Source organism: Pleurodeles waltl, chromosome 8, assembly GCF_031143425.1.
Source record: "Pleurodeles waltl isolate 20211129_DDA chromosome 8, aPleWal1.hap1.20221129, whole genome shotgun sequence".
Classification (NCBI taxonomy): Eukaryota; Metazoa; Chordata; class Amphibia; order Caudata; family Salamandridae; genus Pleurodeles; species Pleurodeles waltl.
This window is the reverse complement of record NC_090447.1, coordinates 561,944,598-561,965,691: the sequence shown is the minus strand read 5'-3', so window position 1 is coordinate 561,965,691 and position 21,094 is coordinate 561,944,598.

Below are 21,094 nucleotides of genomic sequence, written 5' to 3'. Positions count from 1 at the left end.
TGTAAGAATTGTCAGAGCTCCCTATGGGTGGCAAAAGAAATGCTGCAGCCCATAGGGATCTCCTGGAACCCCAATACCCTGGGTACCTCAGTACCATATACTAGGGAATTATAAGGGTGTTCCAGTTAGCCAATGTAAATTGGTAAAAATGGTCACTAGCCTGTTAGTGACAATTTGGAAAGAAATGAGAGAGCATAACCACTGAGGTTCTGATTAGCAGAGCCTCAGTGAGACAGTTAGTCACTACACAGGTAACACATTCAGGCACACTTATGAGCACTGGGGCCCTGGGTTACCAGGGTCCCAGTGACACATACAACTAAAACAACATATATACAGTGAAAAATGGGGGTAACATGCCAGGCAAGATGGTACTTTCCTACACTCCCCGACTCCTGTTTTTAATCATGTCAGAGGTCAGACACCTTATTAAAATACGTTGTACCTCTAGTCATTTTTAACTGTTTTTTTTTTCATACCAATCCTTGATCAACACTCGTTTAGACCGGCTTGTTATCAGTTACTAAAGATCTCCGGCAAAGAGCCCACTTGTGGGGACCATCAGGCATTGCTTCTGGAATCAAGAGGAACCTCTGCAAAGGGGAAGAGCTGGAGGAGGAGTACTGCCCCTTTGCCTGTCACTGTGCTTTGCTGGGTTGGCCTACAGCAGCTGCTTCTGCCTGAAAGAGGACAAAGACTGGACCTTTTATGGCATTCATTCTTGAAAAGAATCTCCAAGGTCTTGAACTGAGCTTGCCTCCTGTGTTTTAGTCTCCGGTCATCAAAGACTTCCTCTGCCAGCACCTGGACTCTCTTCTGAGACTTCTGCCCTGCCACGTGGTGCCCTGTCCAGTTTCTGGTCCCTTGAAAGGTAAAGTTGGCAGAACAAGGACTGAAATCCACGCACAAAACTCAGTGCGGGAAATTTTCGACACACCTGCTTCAAAGAGGCTAAAAAATGACGTGCCACATGCTTCGCGGAAAAAATTATCGCTCCACCTGCATCGCGGCTGAGAGATCGACGCATCGCAGCTAGAGAAACGATGCAACACCCGCTTGCGGCTGCTGATAATGTCAAAAAACCCACTCAGAGCAGTTTACTTACACTGTGCGATTGGATTTCACGTGCATCATCTCAGGGCGCCAAAAGCATCGTGAACCTGCACGGATCGGAGGTGCCCTGCCAGGAAATCAACGCATCGCTTTCTTGTGGGAGAGAAAAATGATGCATCGCCTACCCAACCAGGGAAAAAATTACACAGCCTCACTTGCGAGTAAGGAATCAACGCATGCACGCTCACCTGTGCAGCTTTGTATTTGACGCAAACTAGATACTTTGTGTAAAATCAACGTTACGATTGTTTTCTATGTAGTTAACTTTTTTTCTTTTGAACATTCATATCTTGACTTATGTATTTTGGATTTTTGTTGCTTTGGTCTTGATTTAGATAAATGCTGCCTATTTTTCTAAACTGGTGTGGTGACCGTTTTGTAGTGTTTTCACTGTATTACTGTGTGTGTTGGTACAAATACTTTACACATTGCTTCTGGGTTTAGCCTTTCTGCTTGTGCCAAGCTACCAAGGGGGTGAGTAGGGGTTATCCAGTTGTGTTTCTCCTTTGCCCTGACTAAAGTGAGGGTCCTTGCTTGGACAGGGGGTATCCTGAATGCCTACCAAAGACCCCATTTCTAATAGTAGATGTACAAATCTTTCAAAATATGTAAGAGTGGAGCTTGAATGTAGCCAATTTAAGCAGTCATGTTCCTAAGAGTAGCTAATATCAAACAGGTCAGAACTCGTCTGTTTCTGTAGCTATTAATCTCAGAACATCCATGCAGAATTCTTGATCGTCTTGTTCATTTATTGAAAATAGAATACACCTCTATTGTATCTCTTATGGCACTTTTAGAGATGCATATGTACCTCTGTAATAACATCTGTTGATGAAGAGGTATTAACGTTTTACAGAAGCACGTTGTTGGATTATTTCTTTCACAGACATCAAGTAGAAAAGAAGCATAGCAATTACATTGCTGAAGCAATTTATGTCATTTACATTTTGAAACTGATAGCCTGCCATTTCCCCATATTTGGTTTTCTGTTTTTTTTAGGTACTTGAAAATCTTCTTAGTAATAGTAGTGTGTTTCAATTTTTCTTTCTAAATGCATTTCAGGTTTTAACAAAATAAGATACTGATCAAGATGATCAGCATATATATTTCTCAAAAGATGGTATTCTTTGACACAGCTACTGTCTGCATTAATTCTTGTCTCATCAGAATCAATAATATATAGTCCTGTAAGAACTTTAATGAGAGAAAAAGCAATTTATGTCATTCCCTTTCTGAATACTGTGTAGCTCTGTTAATCAGTGCATAATCTAAACTTAAATCTTGTGGCTTGTGCATTGTTAATGTGAAGCAAATAGTGAGGAAACTGTTCTCTACAAAAGTAAGAATCTTGCTGCACACAAGGAGATCTGTTTTTGCTGTTTAATATGGTCAAATTTGACCCCAATAATTTCAATGTCTTGTGTGTTTTTCAGACATCACGAAGTCTACTATATTCCTAAGGCTCCATTTTCTAGTCCTTCCTCTACACGTAAACTTTGATGTGAAATACCATGCACATTTTTACATAGCTGTAAGTCTTTCACCAATCCAGGTGGACATGAAACTAATTTTTCTCTGTTTTATATTGTTTTGTCTAAACTTTTGCTCATAGATGTGTTTACTCCATGGTCCTTCATTTTATATTTGCAAGGATCATTTCATAGTTTAACTGAGTGTATTCTTCAACAGTTTGCATTAAAATGTCAGTGTTTCATGATTGTGAAAGAAGATAATGCATAAAGTCAGTAGATGAAAGAAAGTTAGGAAATAATGTATCTATATTTTCTTTCCTTGGCATAATCTTTGCATCATTTGTTACAATGAAAAACTGAATGTATTTCAATATCTTGACATATTCTTCATTGTTAACATACCTCATATTTTGTGTTAATTCTCTGTATCTGAAATGCAGACAAATGTTCACATTGTCTATATGTCCCATACAGTTTCTAGTTTGTTACTGAAAATGTTTTTGAAAATTGGGTGATATTTTACATTAGTTGCAATAAGTCTCCAAAGACATTCACATTTTCCCATCCAAACAGCACATCATAAGACGTTCTGAATATTTCCCATATAAGAAGATGAACAAACACCAACATTACATTTAAACCGTATTGACTTTACCTATAATCAAAATCAAAACTTTTATTTTTTAAGGACTCTACCAAGTTCTCAGTATGTATCAGAATATATTTTTATGTGTTTCAGTTTGCTATCTTGCTGACAGGTAGTAACAGTAGATGATGTAAGGTAACTCCTTCGATGATATGTGGTGCTAAGCCAGAAGCAGCATTGCCTACTTAAGCTAAATTAGAGCTAGTAATTCCATGCACAAAAGCAGTAATTACTTTTATGGCACATATTTTCCCAGTTTTTGCTTGGACATTCACACACCCTGTCCAAGCAGGAACCACAACCATAGTCAGGGTAAGTAATCGACACACCCTAAATTAACCTCTGCTCACCCCCTGGTAGCTTGGCACAGGACAGTCAAGTAGAACATAATAACATAAGAGGCAATGCGTAAAGTATTTGTGGAACACTTCAAATGGTAACACAGTGAAAACACCACAAAAAGACTCCACATCAGTTTAGAAAAATGGATTATATTTTTATGAACAAAACAAGATCAAAAGAACAAAAATCCAATAGGTACAACTTTGGATATGAATGTATAAAGAATGAATGAAGTTGTAGTGCTTAAAAGCTTAAGGCACCAACCGTGGCTATCTGATCATCCTAGACTGGGGTAAATCCAAATGTTCAGGCCGACTCGATGAGGTGCGGGTCAGATACAGGGACCAACCTTGGACTGCTAGAAAAGTTCCTTGGTTCTTGTGTGCGTTGATGTTTGAGCGGTAGGCACAGAAGGCAATGCATCGTCGTCGATTCTACGGATGTAGGTGATTCCATGAAAACTCAGAAATAGTTCATAAGCTGGAGATGATGAACCAAGCACTCAGAGATATTTGTCCATGATCAATGTGCATATTTTGGTAGTTGCAGCCCTTTATACCCACTTCCAAGGGCCTAGAACTGGGTTGACACCACTTGGCAGGGCAAGAGTCGCAGCAAGCAAGGTCCAGGTGCTGTTGCAGGATGATGAGAAGCCTTTGATGTCCCTGAGACTTAGAACTGGGAGCAAGCCACCATACCCTCGGAGTCACTCAGCGTTCAAGTGAAATGGGTCCAGCCCTTCCTCTGCAGGTAGCAGGCAGCAGGGCAGCACAACAGAAAAACAGTTCTTCTGTCCAGAGTAGCAGTCCTTTTAGCAGCACAGTAGTCCTTCCTCCTGGCAGAGTTCTTCACAGGTGCAGCAGTGTGCTAATTTGGTAGGGTCAGAGGTCCAGTACTTATACTTTGTTGGCCTGGTTCTAGAAGGTGGGAGAACCTTCTAGAAGGTGACTTTGAATTACAGGGAATCCCCTTCCTCCCCCTGCCCTGGCTTCAAGCTGGCTGGAGTGACAATACAGGGTCCTTAGGCCTATTGTGAGGAAAGCAGTCAAAGCCTATTTAGGTGCAAGTGGGCTGTGCTTAGCTCCACCCCCATTAAGCCAGTTAATGGGCCATCAGCACCTATCAAGTCACACCTAAGGTCCCATTGTATGTGGCTGCCTAGAGGGAATGCACAAAGCCCAGCTGTTACCCTGCCCCAGGAGTGTATGGGAGACAGGCTGCAGACATACAAGGCTAAGTGCAGGAAATACAAACCTTCTAAAAGTGATTTGTAACAATAAATGGGTCTTTGCGCCATGTCCAAGAAGGGCCCCTCACTTTAATCTGGTTAAGGGAGTCACACAGCTAAGATAAGCCCTGCTTACCCCCTTGTTTGCTTGGCACATGCAGTCAGGCTTATCTCAGAGGCAAAGTGTAAAGTATTTGTGCAGTTTAAATTGAGATGCACTGTTCCAAGGAAAAAAGACACTGTTCTACTTAGTTGGGAAGGGGTCTTGCAGGTCCTCACAAGCATCAGCCTAGCAGGAGCAATAGCCCTCAATCACTAAAATATTTGTATGCACACACACATAGTAACACAGTGAAAACATCACAAAAGTACTCCACACCAGTTTAGAAAAATAGCCAATATTCATCTGAGTAAAAGAAGACCAAAACAACAGAAATCCAACAAATACAAGTAAAGATACGAATTCTCAAACATGAAATCTTAGTATAGTGGTTAGAAACACAATAGCTCGAACTCGGGCTATCACTGTGTCTTGATGGTGTCACTTCCAACTATCCGATGCCACTAACGAAGGAGTGCAGGCCGTCACGGAGTCGCACAGACCCTGGGTACAGTACCTTCGAAAATGAGAATACAAAGACATTGAACAGAGTCAGGGAGGTGAGGTGTCACTGGAGCTGGTACAGTGTTGGTTCCTTCCTGCAACCAAGGAGGTGAGGTGTCAGTTTCTTACTGCTAGGCAGGGGAGGGGAGTTGTCGATTCCTTACAGTTGCAGGGGAGGTGATGTGGTGTTGGTAGCAAGGCGTTGGTTTCTTATGATAAAGTGGGGTCGATGAATCTAGCAGGGCAAGATGTAAGGTGTCATTTTTGCCATGTCATGATCACACCAGGGGGCAAAAAGGTTCTGCAGCTTAGTCGGGTGTCACTTTCATCGGCGACACAGCACTCAAGACTCACGCTGTGGCGGGACCTCAGGGGAGCTGTCACGGTGTCTGGCCTGCGTTGTAGGTCGCTGTTGTTGCACTCAGTGGGGACCACGCCTCTGGAACAGATAGCGGCACAGGGTCAGAGAGCGTCATCGGTTCCAAAGTCGTTCTGAAAATTGATTCACTAGTTTCTTCCTTGTTGCACCTGGACTCACTCCTAAGGGCCAGGAACTGGATTTGGCACCACTAGGCAAGTCAGGGCTCACAGAAAGAGAGCCCTGGTGCTGGCAGATGACGTCTTCAATGTCCCTGAGATTTAACAGGAGGCAAGCTCAGCCCAATCCTTAGGAGAACCTTTGGAAGCAGGAAAGCAAAGTCCAGTTATTTCACACTCAGGACAGAACCAGCAAGCAGCAGGCCAGCACAAAAAATTAACAGATTAGCAGTCCCTTCTACAGCATCCAGCTCTTCTTCTTGGCAGAATTTTTTCTGTCTGGAAGAGTACTAGCTATGTGGTGTCAGAGGTTCAGAACTTATACCCGTTTCTGTCTTTGAAGTAGGCAAACTTCAAAGAGAAGTCATTGTAGTGCACACGGCCATGCCTGTCCCTGCCCTGGCCCCCGGCACACTCCAGGGGGTTGGAGACTGCTTTGAGTGAGGAGAGGCAAACCCTGTTCAAGTGCAAGTGTCAGCTCCTCCCACCACTCTACCTCCGGAAGACCCATCATCCTTGTAATGGTCCATCAGGATGCGCAGGGCTTACCTCAGCTCCCTTTGTGTGACTATCTAGAGTGAATGCACAAACAGCCCAACTGTCATCCTGACCCAGATGTGTATTCAGCAGGCAGGCAGAGGCACAGAATGGTTAAGCAAGAAAATATAAAAAACAAAGAGAGAGTTATGGGAGTGATGCTATCCCACACAAGCTCCCAAGAGAAATCTGTATATCCATTAACCACTAAAGGTGTGGGATAGATGAGGTTGAGGGTGGAATTAGACCATTGTTCCATCGATTACCAGTACCGGTTGGGTAGGGGTTTGTGATGAAAAGAGAGAGATATGTGTGAAGAGTGTCTCTAGAACGGGTGGCTGTGTTAGATAAGGGGGGGAGTTCCTTTACGGACTAGGTGGTCTCACACACATAATAGTGTCTTGCTTCATCATTTGACCACCTAGCTCCACCCAAGTAAGATGATACTACTTGGGCGGACTCACCCTCTTTGTTAAAAGAACAAGAGGGAGTGCTGAAATTAATCTTACTGGATAAATATCAGGGATCCAGATAGGGTGAGAATAAAAATACCATAAATGTCACCTATTTCAATTAATTAAACTTTAATGGAGGTGCATGTTGGTAAGGTTAAAAACGGGGGAGAAAAAGGCTCACTAGAGATTAATGTCTCTTAGAGTCTAAAAAAATATATATATGTATGACCAACATGTTTCTGCCCTCTCGATGTGCTGGAAGGTCAGGGGCATTCGTCAGGGTCTAGGATCCCAAAGCACTACTGCTAAAGGGTGTGCAGTCTAAAGGCCTACCTGAACAGGTGGTTCACAATAAGGTAGGTCTGTAAGGTATAATAAATAAGCTGCAGGTTACGATAGGGTGAGAAAAGGATGGCACACCACTGCACACAACACAGCAAAGTATGGTGGTAACACACACGGTGAAAGTGGGTAAAAACACTCAAACACACATGCAGTGATGACTTACCCCGTAAATAGGGGGGAATGGCCTCTGGTCTGGGTAATGCCGGGGGTGGGGTTTTCCCTTGTAGTCACACTCTTGAGGGGAGAAAAAGGGGGGTGAAGGGAAATAGAGAGTGCGGAAAGGGGAGAGACGGCAGGGATAATCAGGTCAAAGTAGGAGAGGTAAGGGAAGGAAAAGAAAGAGGAAAGAAGAAGAAAAAAGAAAGAAGAAAAAAGAAAGACAGAGAATGAAGAGCCCAGTAGAATAATAAAATTTATATAAATAAATTGGAGTTCGGTGGGGTTGCCACAGGACCGGGGTGAAAGAGAAATTCAAAGTGCAGGAATAGCCTGAATAAAAAACTTTTAAACTTACCACTCCAAAGGGAATACCCGGTGGGAGTACCTACATGCCGGTGCCAGACCGCTCTGATGTTGAGTAAGAGGTGGGCCCAGTATTTAAGGTAGCTCTGGCGGTGGAAAAAACCAATGCATGCTGGGCCGGCAATTACCAGCGTATATCAAACGTATTATGGCGGTCCCGGAAGTCCCGGTATGTCAGAGAGAGTCATTCGACAGACGCGCTCTAATTAAAGGGCGCGTGTACAAAGCAGGAGTGATCCGGGTGTGGTCGCTCCCACCGCGTCCCAGGTCTGCAGCGTGGCGGAGCTCATAGGTGAGACGCGCTGCGGGGTGCACAGCGCGCTTCACAGGTTCCACGGGACTCTGGGAAACCGAGTCCCGTGGTGTACATCAGCCACGTCCTGAGGCTAGGACGTGGTGATGCGCTAAAGAGGCACCGCAGCGCGTATTACACGGCGAGCACTGAGGCTCCCCGGGAAATGGAGTCCCGAGGGAGCCAGTACATTGTGGTGTGCCGCTGGAGAGCGGCGCTTCGGAAAAAGAGGGGGGGGCAGGATAAATCAAAATAAAGATAAAGATGCCCAGGGCAGAGAGAGAAAAAAAGGAAAAACAAAAAACAAAAAACAAAAGAAAGAAAAAAAGGGGGGGCATTGGAGCAGGAGAGGAACAAGAAAGGAGGGGAGGGAAACAGAGGGGATATAGGGAGGTAGGCATGGGGAAACAAATCCAAAAGGGAGGAGGGGAAAAGAAAAAGGGGGTTAAAATAGGGGGGGAGAAGAGAGGGAAAAAAAAGGGGGGAAGGGAGGAGTGAGTGAAGAGGAAGAAACAAGCAAGGGAATAGAAAGAAGGTTGACAATAGAAAGATGTTTAAAAAAAAGGGTTCTTAAAAATGGGGACAACCAGAGGTTGCAAAAGGAAAAGGAATTACACTAGGGGGACTCAGTAGTTGAAGCGATGGTGATCATACTAAGAAATGGTATAATATATATAGTGTGTATATATATTTTGATAGAATTAGGAAAAAAGGGGGGTATGATATGGCCATTAGCCTAAGGCGGACCACTGGATATTATCATTCAGTCCAAGTGTGTTGGTATGCAATCTCCATACCCATCTTTGTTCGTACAACAATAACTTTTGTTTTAAATTAGTCACTGTAGGTTTAAGTTGGTCTCGTGACATCTCTTTTGCAGCGAATGGTGCTTCTATGTTCGAAGATGTGTGTGCCTCCTCTTCTTGTTGTCATCCCGATGTATTTCAAACCACAGGGGCAAGTTATCATATAGATGACATTTTTGCTGTTGCAGTTGGTCATCTGTCTTAGTTCCCATGGTGTCTGTAGACCCAGATCCACAGTGAGGGTTTTCTTGGTGAATGCACACACACTACAGTTGCCACATGGAAAGTGTCCTTTTGGGGGTGGTAGGTCCCACAATGTTCCTTGTCTGTTTCTAACGGGACTATCCCGTGGGCGGGTGTGGACGATCATATCTCGGATGCTCTTGGCCTTTCTGCAGGCATTCATGGGTAATTGAAAAGGAAGCCCACCAGAAATAAGAATTTTCCAATCATCATTTATTATCTTTTTGATAATATTAGATACTGGATTGAAAGTAGTCACAAAAATTAGTGTGTCTTCCTTGCTGGTTCTGGTGGTGGGTTGTAGTAATGTTTCTCTGGGGCTGACGCAAGCACGTTTATCGGCTCTCTTCAAGAGGTAATCCGGGTATCCTCTTGCTCAGAGTTTGTTAGTAAACTGATGAGCATGTCTCTTATAGTCTGTGAGTTCTGTACAGTTCCGCCGAAGGTGGAGAAACTGTCCCACTGGTAGGTTCTCTCTAAGGGAACGTGGGTGGAAACTTTGAAATTGCAGGAGGTTATTTCTATCAGTTGGTTTGTAATATACCTCCGTTATGAGGGAGCCATTCTTTTCAGTTATTAGGAGGTCAAGAAAATAAATGGCCGGGTCCCCCAAGGTAGCTGTGAATCTTAGAAAAGGATTCAAGGCATTTAACCATATGACAAAGGTGGTAGCTTCCTCCTTCGTGCTTTTCCAGATAAGGAAGATGTCATCGATATATCTTTTCCATAGATTGATGTTGTTGAAGTAGGGATTGTCTTCTGTGAGCACCATTTCTTTTTCGAAATGGTCCACATATAAGCAAGCCAAACTCGGTGCGAACGTACTCCCCATTGAGGTACCCTGAATCTGTAAAAATACATTTTTATCAAATTAAAAAAAAAATCTGGTCAGGGCCAAATGGGCTAGATCTAGAATGAATTCTGGTGGAGTAATGAAATTCCAGTCGCTATTATTTAGTAAATTACTGATCACTTCTAGAGTTGCCTCTTAGTTAGTATATAGTGACTCCACATCCAGAGTCATCAGTTGTTCTTTGTCCTTGTCGAACTCAAGATTGCTTAGTAGTGAAAGGACATCTTTAGTGTCTTTTAGATAGGTAGGAATTTGTTTCACAAATGGTTGGAGGAACCAGTCGCAGAATTGAGACAGTGCACACCCCTTAGCAGTAGTGCTTTGGGATCCTAGACCCTGACGAATGCCCATGACCTTCCAGCACATCGAGAGGGCAGAAACATGTTGGTCATACATATATATATATTTTTAGACTCTAAGAGACATTAATCTCTAGTGAGCCTTTTTCTCCCCCGTTTTTAACCTTACCAACATGCACCTCCATTAAAGTTTAATTAATTGAAATAGGTGACATGTATGGTATTTTTATTCTCACCCTATCTGGATCCCTGATATTTATCCAGTAAGATTCATTTTAGCACTCCCTCTTGTTCTTTTAACAAAGAGGTTGAGTCCGCTCAAGTAGTATCATCTTACTTGGGTGGGGCTAGCTGGTCAAATGATGAAGCAAGACACTATTATGTGTGTGAGACCACCTATTCTGTAAAGGAACTCCCCCCCTTGTCTAACACAGCCACCCGTTCTAGAGACACTCTTCACACATATCTCTCTCTTTTCATCACGAACCCCTACCCAACCGGTACTGGTAATTGAGGGAACACTGGTCTAATTCCACCCTCAACCTCATCTATCCCACACCTTTAGTGGTTAATAAGCAAGAAAATAGCCACTTTCTAAAAGTGGCATTTCTGAACTCACTGTTCAAAAGACAACTTCACCAAAAGATGTATTTTTAAATTATGAGTTCAGAGATCCTAAACTTCACATCTCTATCTGCTCCCAATGGGAAATTACACTTAAAAGATATGTCAAGGTAATTCCCATGTTACCCTATGGGAGAGATAGTTCTTGCAATGGTGAAAAAGAATGTAGCAGTATTTCACTATCAGGACATGTAAAACACACTCGTACATGCCCTACCTTTTAAATACACTGCACCCTCTCCACAGGGCTGCCTCGAACCTGTGTCAAAGGTGTCATACATGTAGTAAAAGGGAATGTTTGGGCCTGTCAAGTGGGTGCACTTACCAGGTTGAAATAGTAGTTTAAAACTGCACACAGACACTGCAGTGGCTGGTCTGATACATGTTTACAGGGCTACTCATGTAGGTGGCACAGTCAGTGCTACATTCTCACTAGTAGCATTTGATTTACAGGCCCTGGGCACTCCGGGTGCACTATACTAGGAACATTCTAGTGAATCAAAAATGGCAATCATGATAAACCAATCACCAATACATTTTAGACAGAGAGCATATGCACTTTAGTACTGGTTAGCAGTGGTAAAGTGCCCAGAGTCATAAAGCCAACAAAAACAAGTAAAAAAAAGAAGAGGAAAAAGACAAAAGGTTTGGGGATAAGCCTGCAAAAAGGGCCAGGTCCACACTTCCAATCAGGAATTACAATTAATCAAATGTAATAGGAAATTTTCAATGTTTTCTTATGAGCAGGGTATGCCTCACAGTATTGAATACAATATTTGAGAATTTTCCACTCCCAGAACATGTAAAACTTAAAAGTACCTGCCTTCCCTTTTAACTACACAGCACCCTGCCCTATGGGCTATCTTGGACCTTCCTTTGGAGTGACTTATATGTTATAATACTAATAATAATATACTTTATTTCACCTCAGTATGCTGCGGGCAGTAAGGGCAAAAGGTTGATGAACAAGCTGTTTTGTCCATTTTGAAGTAAAGGATCTTAACGGTAAAACACCACACCGGAACTGAACGTATAGATGTTTAGCTTGGAAAGGAAAAATTCTGTCTAAATATGGTTCAAAACTAGGAGTACATCTGTGAACCAAAAACTGTCCTGACACACTCCCCTCGATCTGGTCAATCCAGATCCTCTTTTTTCACAATCCCAATAGTTTCTTTTCAGATTCTGGATGACTCCTTCATCTGTATTTCCAAATCTCTTCCATGTTAACAATTCCACACAAATTCTCAACATGCTTTAACCACAGGGTACATGTTTGTGTGTCACAGGAAATTAATTCTGTGAGGGATTCCCTGTAGGAAGACAGCTCCTCAGTCTACCAGATCCACACCCAGTATAGAAGTGGTATTTAGTGAAATTACCTGCTGAATGCTATTTAGTGCTAGGTCAAATCTCAGGAGTAAGAGGGATGAGCTTGATGGTAAAATAAAAACGGCCCTTATAAACTTATTTTCAATCTTTGTAAGAACAGCTGCCACAGCCACTGGTCTGTATACTTTTAAAGGAGGTGGAAAAAGATCTCCCTGAGGTAGCCTCGCACTTCCTCCCTGGTGCTGTTACACCCTGATATAGAGAAGACCTACTTTTCTCTACTTGTGGCCCCATGGCATATTGTCTGACAGCCTAGCCCCTAAGTAGTCAAAGCTTTTGACCTGTTCTAATGGGATGCCCTCAATTTTCATTTTGTCTCTGTAAGACCAGTGTGGGTTTATTGCCATGTTCTTAGATGTTGATGGGTTTAATTCCTGACCTCTTTGAGAGTGAAAAGCTGCAAATACATTTCTGTTCACATTGTAGGCCTGTGGTGATTCTAGAGGTGAGGAGCATATCATCTGCAAACATAAGGAGTGGGGCAGGGACTCCAGCAGATTTGGGCACGTTGTGCCTGCACTGCAGTAACCATTTGACTGCTCCATTATTGTATAGGCTAAAGAGTGTGGGCGCAAGTGCGCATCCTGCCTAACTCTCCTGTTTATGGGAATCCTAGTCATTAAATCCCCACCCCTTTCCATCTAAGTTTGGCATATGTATAATTATGAAGAACTCCCAGGACCCACAAAAGATAATTTGGCATACCATATGCTTTAAGGGCCCCCCATAGGTTATCTATCGGGTCCAAATCAAAGGCTGCCCTCAGGTCTATAAAGGCAACATATAAGTGGCCCTGCTTCAGAGAGATGTACTTCCAACATAAGGTCTTACAACAAAAGACCTGATCGAGAGTGCTAACCTTGGCCCTGAAACCTGCCTGTGTGACTTCCAAAATACGATTATTTCACAGCCAGGATTGGAGTCTAGCCAAGACCTGCCTACAGAATATTTTCTGGCTGTTATCTATTAGACTTATTGGTCTGTAATTGGCTGGTACATCCCTCTTTCCCTTTTTATGAATTGTGATTATAACCGTTCCTTGCAAGAAGGAGGAATATCTTCCCCCCTCATAATGGCATTGCTGAGTGCATTGAGATGTGGAACCCACACATTGAGTTGCGACAAATACAATTCACCCGGGATGCCATCCAATCCACAAGCCTTTTCTCTCTTTATCTGCTTTGAAGCATTAGTTGCTTCAGCATAGGAGAAACTAATGGCGTCACTATCTATAGTACCTGCCATTTTGTCTGCATTGGCCAAGCCAGAGTGCACAGTTACTGGACCTATTACCTGGGCCTTGTCCTGAGCCTTATCGTGGTCTAAATCAGACTAGAGACATTCAAAGTGTGCTACCCATTTTTCAGGCTGGACTACAGTGTTAAGATGATTCCTGATGACACAGAAACCTTTCAATACCAGTTTCCTTTGAATCGCCATTCTTGAGAGCGTCAGTTATTTCTTCCCACTGTCCATCCTCCCAGTACCTTTTGATCTCAATCAAAGTAGCCTTATATCTCTTCCCAGCCAAGCTAATTTGTAACTGACTGCCTGCCTTTACCGCTTCCATCAAGTTGTTTTTTGCATTGCGGCACTCTTTAGTGAACCAACTAGGGAGGTGTTTTTGGCATCCCCTCTGGTCCATCAGTTGGCAGTGAAGAGAGACAAATGTTATCTTGTTCCCACCCAAAGTCACTAGTGGAGAAAGTGTCTTCACAAATACTTCATACATTTCTGTCAGGACCTTGCAGTTGTTCCCTACAGCTGGCCATTTGACGTCCCTTCTGTTGTTTGTGGTAACAATCAGATCAATGCTTGCGGTCAAAGTCAGGTTTTAATTTGCCAGTTGGCTGGTTTGCAGTTTGGCATTCAAGGCTTGATGGTCGCTGTCCATTCTTGGAATTACCTCCATGCCTATCAAGAATGGCCATAGAAGGTAGTCCAAAAAATATAATGTATGCGGTTAGCGTCCTTCTTCTGGAAGTGGTACAAGAAAAAAGAATCCAACCTTGTGTTACCATTCACTATTTTCAGACCATGCGTGGTTGCCAAGTCCACTGACTGTGAAGCCTTCTAAGGTAATTTTTTTCCCTTACCCTGCATTTAGTTAGAACTTATCACTGGTTGATAAGAATAGTCCTCCCACCTCCATTTATGAGGTCCGACATAAGTTGTGTGTTGCAATCCCCAGCTATAATTTTTAGGGCTTTCCAGTGAAGTAGCTCCTGCATGTCTGATAGTAAATCCACTGTGGTGGAAAGTATATTTAGAGGGACAGATTGCGTATATAAATTAACATCAGTGATGTGCCTGATCCCAGAAGGGGTAGGTATTTCAGTTTCTAAACCCAGAAGATCTCCACTATCTGAGGGAACTACTTTTACTTCAGGAAACACCTCCAGCCTCAGCCAAATCAGAAGGCCATCTGAAGCTCTTCCAGTGGAAGACGGAGTGGTGTTTACGCTGTAAGTAACGTTGCCCATGTCTTCGAAAGGAGTATTATGTGGTGTTGGAGTATAAAGGCCTCCCACTGTGGGTCTGTGAGCTTCGATCTTACACCTGCAGGATTCCATAATAGAAGCCTAACACAGTTGTTGGACCTGGCCCTTTTTGCAGGGTCATCCCCAAACTTTTTACCTCCTTCCTTCTATTTTTTTCTGACCAGTTTTGTTGGCTTTAGGACTCTGGGCACTTTACCACTGCTAACCAGTGTTAAAGTGGATATGCTTCTGTCTAAATTGTATTGATGATTGGTTATCCCTTAGCATATTTGATTTCCAAAAAAGCCCCTAGTAAAGTGCACTAGAGGTGCCCAGGGCCTGGTAATCAAATGCTACTAGTGGGCCTGCAGCACTGATTGTGCCACCCACACCAGTAGACATGTAAACATGTCTCAGACCTGCCACTGCAGTGTCTGTGTGTACAATCTTGCACTGCCAATTCGACATGGCATGTGTACCCACTTGCCAGGCCCACACCTTCCCTTTTCCTAGATGTGAGTCACCCCGAAGGAATGTCCTAGGTAGCACAAAGGGCAGGATGCATTGTAGGACATGTACCTGTGTGTTTTACATCCTGGTAGTGAAATACTGCCAAATTCGGTTTTCACTATTGCACGGAGTATCTCTCCCATAGGTTAACATTGGGACTGCCTTTAAATATCTTTTACGTGCAGTTTTCCATTGGGAGCAGATAGAGATTTAAAGTTTGGGGTCTCTGAACTCACAATTTAAAAATACATATTTTGCTAGAGTTGTTTTTTAGATTGTCAGTTTGAAAATAACACTTTCTTGCTTAACCATTCTGTGCCTCTGCCTGCCTGTGGAATCCACTTCTGTGTCAGACGAACAGTTGGGCCATTTGTGAATTGCCTATAGTCAGTGACACAAAGGGAGCTGAGGTGTGTCCTGCATATCCTGACAAGTCTCCTGGGCTAGAGTAGGGATGGAGGAGCTGACATTTACACCTGAAAGGGTTGTGCCTGTCCTCACACAATGCAGTCTTCAACCCCCTGGTGTGTGTCTGGGGCCAGGCCTAAGCAAGGCAACATCTTGTGAACAACAGAGACTTACCTTTGAAGTTTGCCTACTTCAAAGACAGAAATAAGTATAAGTAGTGGACCCAAAACCCACAACTTAAGATTACTTCTGGATCAAGAGGAACCTCTGCCAAGGAGAAGATCTTGATGATTGAGGAGGACCTGCCAATGTGCCTGTTGCTTTGGTGTGCTGGCCTGCTGCTGCTTTTGCCTTAAGAGGGAAAGTACTGGACTTTGCATTCTGAATCCTGATTGTGAAGTTTCTCCAAGTGCTTGGACTGAGCTTACCCCATGTTCTGAAGTCTCAGGGCCATCAAAGACTTAATCTGCCAGCACCTGGCCTCTCGTGCTGAGACCCCTACCCTGCCAACTGGTGCCACATCCAGTCCCTGGGCCCTTGAACGGAGAAGAATGTGAACCCAAGGTGAAAATCCACGCACCGGAGCCGAGCAGCAGAAAAATTGACTCATTGCCTGTACTGCGGCTCAAAAATCGATGCAGTGCTGGTGAAATTGACAGATCACCAGCTCAGTGCAGATTCATAGCTGCTGTGCATCCGAATTTTCCACGCATCCTTCCTGGGCATCAAAATCTGCAACATCACCACACAGCTCTGAGGCGGCTTGTCCGGAAATCGACGCATCTCTTCCCTGTGAGGGAAGAATTGTTGCATTGCTTGCCCAGCGGAAAAATAATCAACGCATGGCCTCACTTGCGAGTAAGTAATTGACAAGCGCTTGCTTATCCAGTGCACGCTTGCCAGTGCGACATTATTTTTGATGCATGCCAGGGACTTTGTGCTAACAGAACGCATCCATTGATTTCTATTTATTAAGACTCTTTTTACTTTAAAAATTCATATTTTTGCTTGTGTATGTTGGATATTTGTAATTTTGGTCTTGTTTGATTTAGATACGTATTGGCTATTTTTCTAAACTGATGTGGTGTCCTTTTGTGGTGTTATCACTGTGTTACCTTGTGTGTTGGTACAAATACTTTACACATTGCCTCTGAGATACGCCTGACTGCTTGTGCCAAGCTACCAAGGGGGGTGAGCAGGGGTTATCTGAGCTGTGTATCTCCCTTACCCTAAGTAGAGAGAGGGTCCCTACTTGTACAGGTTGTAAAGTGACTGCCAACTAGAAACCCAATTTCCAACAGCAGTCATCTTTACCCCCTTCCCACTGAGGTCCCAGGGCTGCACTGGCCTTATTCAGGCCTTCTGAAGCTACAACACTTTTCTAATCAATCACGAGTTGAGTGGCAATTTCCTCAGCAATCGTACTAATAGTTTGAGAAGTCAAAGCCGACAAATTATCTTGCTCTCTTCCAATGTGTGTAAAAAAGATTCCCAGGATCATTCAAATTTCCTTCCAATCAAGTCAAGCAAATCGCTCTAAAGATCTGAGGAACTAAAAATAGAATATTGGGAGATCTGGGACTTGAGGTCTTTAATACCTTTTTGTTGCCTTGAGTAATTTGGGTGGTTCAGCTTGAGTCTTATATGTGACCTCATGTTGGGCCTAAACCTCAATTCTAGCAAGATTGACCCTTGAGCTAGATTATGGGTCCTCAGTTGTAGTCCTATTATATCACAATGTGTATTGGTGTTACTAATACATGTTGCATACAGAATATCATCTCTGATAACAGATCTACAACCTCTAATGTGTCTCAACTAGTGGATTGATTTGTTAGTAAGAAAATCCTGTGATTCCCCTCCACCTTGCAGTAGCTTTGGGACATTAGTCATGTAGATATCATGCAATACAGCATGCGGCTCACAGAGAACTGATTTTTCCTTCGCTGCTCGATTACTGTCTAAGGGTAAATTTATTTGTGTATATGATTGATTTAAATGTGACCTCAGCATTGGTTTAGAAATCTACCTTTGAGTTGGCAGGTCCCCTGAACCACACATATTGGAAGAAGCCACACTGTTTTTGTCAGAATTTCTATCTCCTTCATGAGTAACATTACTCACGGGGCAATATGCACTGGAGATAGTAGATTGTGTTAAATGTGTTGACAAATTCCTATCTTTAGTTACTAGCAGTAACTTGTTTATATTACCAACCACAGCCGACAATTTGTACAATTTGCCATTTAAAGCCTTTGCCAGTCTGCTCATACACTCACACAAATTCACTCCTCTACCCTTAAGGAATTTAATTGATCTACTGTGTCAACACTTCCATCTTTGAAGTCTGTCTTGTCAGATACTGTTCTGGACCGTCATCTTCTAGGGAACCCAGTACTGTAAATCGATTAGAGCAATGAACATCAGCTATTGGAAGGGGCAGAGTTGAGAGTTGTTCAGACCAGGGGTTGATCTGATGTGGTTCAAGAGCTTCTGAACAATTCACTGCAGGTGAAGGGTTGCTAGAGTGATGAACCTTATCATTGGGGTCCGATGCTCGATACTTCTCTGCGTTCTTCTAATGCCCTTCCCAGCCAATCGCTTCCCCTTGCCCTTGTGCATAATTCCCTTGCTCATATTACCAGATTGTTTCCCCTTTTCTTTAGGAGCAAGAAGCCCCTCCACATTACCAATATTACCAGATTGCACCCCCTTTTCTTTAGGAGCAAGTAGCCACTCCACCTCCTCTATCAACTCATTGATTTCTGCCTATGCACAATTTTCTGCTGAATGTCTCAGAACTTTTTTGGGTCCGCTTGCTCCTGGGATTCTGTCGGACGCTTTCCATTTCACTATATTTATACTCACTCACTGAGTGTGTCACATCTGCTACGGTATGGTTGTTTACCTATCACGTTTCATAAAAGAGGAATTGTTAAATGTTTAAAAACTAAACACCATAATTAAGACCCGACTACTTCATTTTACAATGGTTTAGCTATTTTGCCTCAAGATACAAAGGGGCATATTTAAGAAAAGAGGCGCTGCACACAGTGCAGTGTGACTTTTCTTGCGCCCTTTAGCACCCCCCTACCGCCACCATGTGTGCGCTGTATTTAAAATACGGTGCACCATGGTGTAGGGTAGGGGGCAATAGCATTATTTTTATTGAAGCGATTGATGTACTCTGCAGGAGTAGTGCCAAAATATTGTTGCAACTCCTGCAGAGTATATAGGGGGTTGATGTATTCAATGGTGTACCTCCTTTTAACGCCTGCTATGAGCAGGCGTTAAAAGCACCTGCTCTGAGCAGGCATTAAAAGTAGGGAAAAAAATTATGCAAGGAAATCTGTTAGATTTCCTCTCGCCATTTTTTCGCCCCTCCTAATGGGGGAATGCCCCCTTTGCATACATTATGCATGGTGCATGCATAATGTAGCGCAAAGGGTTACAAAGTGTCAGAAAGCATGCATTGCACCACTTTGTAAATATGGCCCGGGGATTTTGGCCACTTAATGCCACATTAGCGTTATAAAAAATGACGCTAATGTGTCAGTAGATGCGCTAGGGGCTCTTAAATATGCCCCTAAATGTGGTATAAAAAATAAAATGTATTTATCTACTTAAAAGAAGAATATCCCTCTTGTTTACGTTATCAGAACAAAATAACTACATAAAAAAGCCACATGAGTTTCAGATTATTTTGTGAGTCCCTAGGTCAGTAAGTGCCTTCCAAAAGGAGAAGCTCTAAAACAAAAGCCCCTTCAGTCAGAGAGCAGAGAAAATTCTTTGGAGCTTAGCAGTCAGATAATACTATGTATGTGAATCTCATCAAGCAGAGATGGTCGAAAAAGCTTATAATTCCTAAAATTAATGAGACGGTAATCTTACCAGTCTTTAATAACAACTATTGGCACTGCTAGGGAGGTGGCCTTGCCCTGCCTCTTCCAGGCACTGATGGGCACAGGACGGGCCAGCCTTTGGCCTGGGCTTCACCTAGGTGTGGCCTGCATGCGCCCCACGCGGCTGGAGAAGGTAATGCGATATATCGCTGAACTGATGTACTGGTGAAAATTATTGCAGGGTCCACCTCCAGGGGCCCTGGGATTGCTGGATGATGTAGTGGCCAGTTACTGCTGATACCGCTGGACTCCCACATTACAGGAGAAGGTAACGCGCTATATAGTGCTGAACTGGTGGACAGGTGAAAATTATTGCAGGGTCCACCTCCGGGGGCCCTGGGATTGCTGGACAATGTGGTCCCCAGTTACTGCTGATACCGCTGGACTCCTGCACTGTGGGAGAAGGTAACATGCTATATAGTGCCAAACTGGGGCACAGGTGAAAATGATTGCATGGTCTGCCTTCAGGGGCCCTAGTATTGCTGGATGGTGTAGTCCCTCAGTTACTGCTGATATTGCTGGACTCCCCCGCTGCGGGAGAAGTTAACGCGCTAGAAAGCGCCGAACTGGTGGACAGGTGAAAATGATTGAAGGTTCTACCTCCAGGGGCCCTGGGATTGCTGGATGATGTAGACCCCAATTGCTGCTGATACCACTGCACTCCCACGCTGGGGTAGAAGGTAACACACTGTATAGCACCAAACTGGTGCACAGGTGAAAATTATTGCAGGGTCTGCCTCCTGGGGCTCTGGGATTGCAGGGTCTGCCTCCAGGAGCCCCGGCTCAGTTACCGCTGATACCGCTGGACCCCCAATGTAATAAAAGGGGATTACAAGGCTTGGCAAGGGATTTTAAATGCCAAGTCGACATAGTAGTATGCCACTGCATTCTGGCTGCAATGGCCGGACTGGGACATGTTTTAAAGTGCTACTTAAGTGGAAAGCAGAAGCACTGCTGCTCTGATTAGGCAATACAACGTGGACTATGATCCTCTTTTGCGGGAGCACTCGTCAGTTCTACACCTTTCTGAAGGTAGTTGGATACATTGTCTAAGCTGTCCGGAGTCACTGGATTGACCCATGGGGTACACTTCTCCTTACCTGTGCACCCCATCTGTTTAGCACCTAACCATAATTTGCTCACATATGCAACCCAGTAGGCAGACTGTACCGCCATGACCAACAAAATGATGTGGCCCATTTCACCCCTTGGACCAGGCAAAACTCTGTTCACAAGTACATCAACCAACAGAGGCCATTGACAGCTTTCAGTGGCAACAACCAGGCCCCAGGTCATGTAGGGCTGTCTGACCTCTGTGGTTTCTCAGGGGGGAGAATTTCCCCAAGTGTTTTGTACCCTTTCTCTACCCTAGCCCCTACCCGTTCATGGGTGATAGCCTGAAACTGGTCCTTCAAACCTGGGTCTGTACCCTCAGGCTGAACAAAGGACAGGGATGAGTCTTCCCTCACCCTGCCCCTATATCT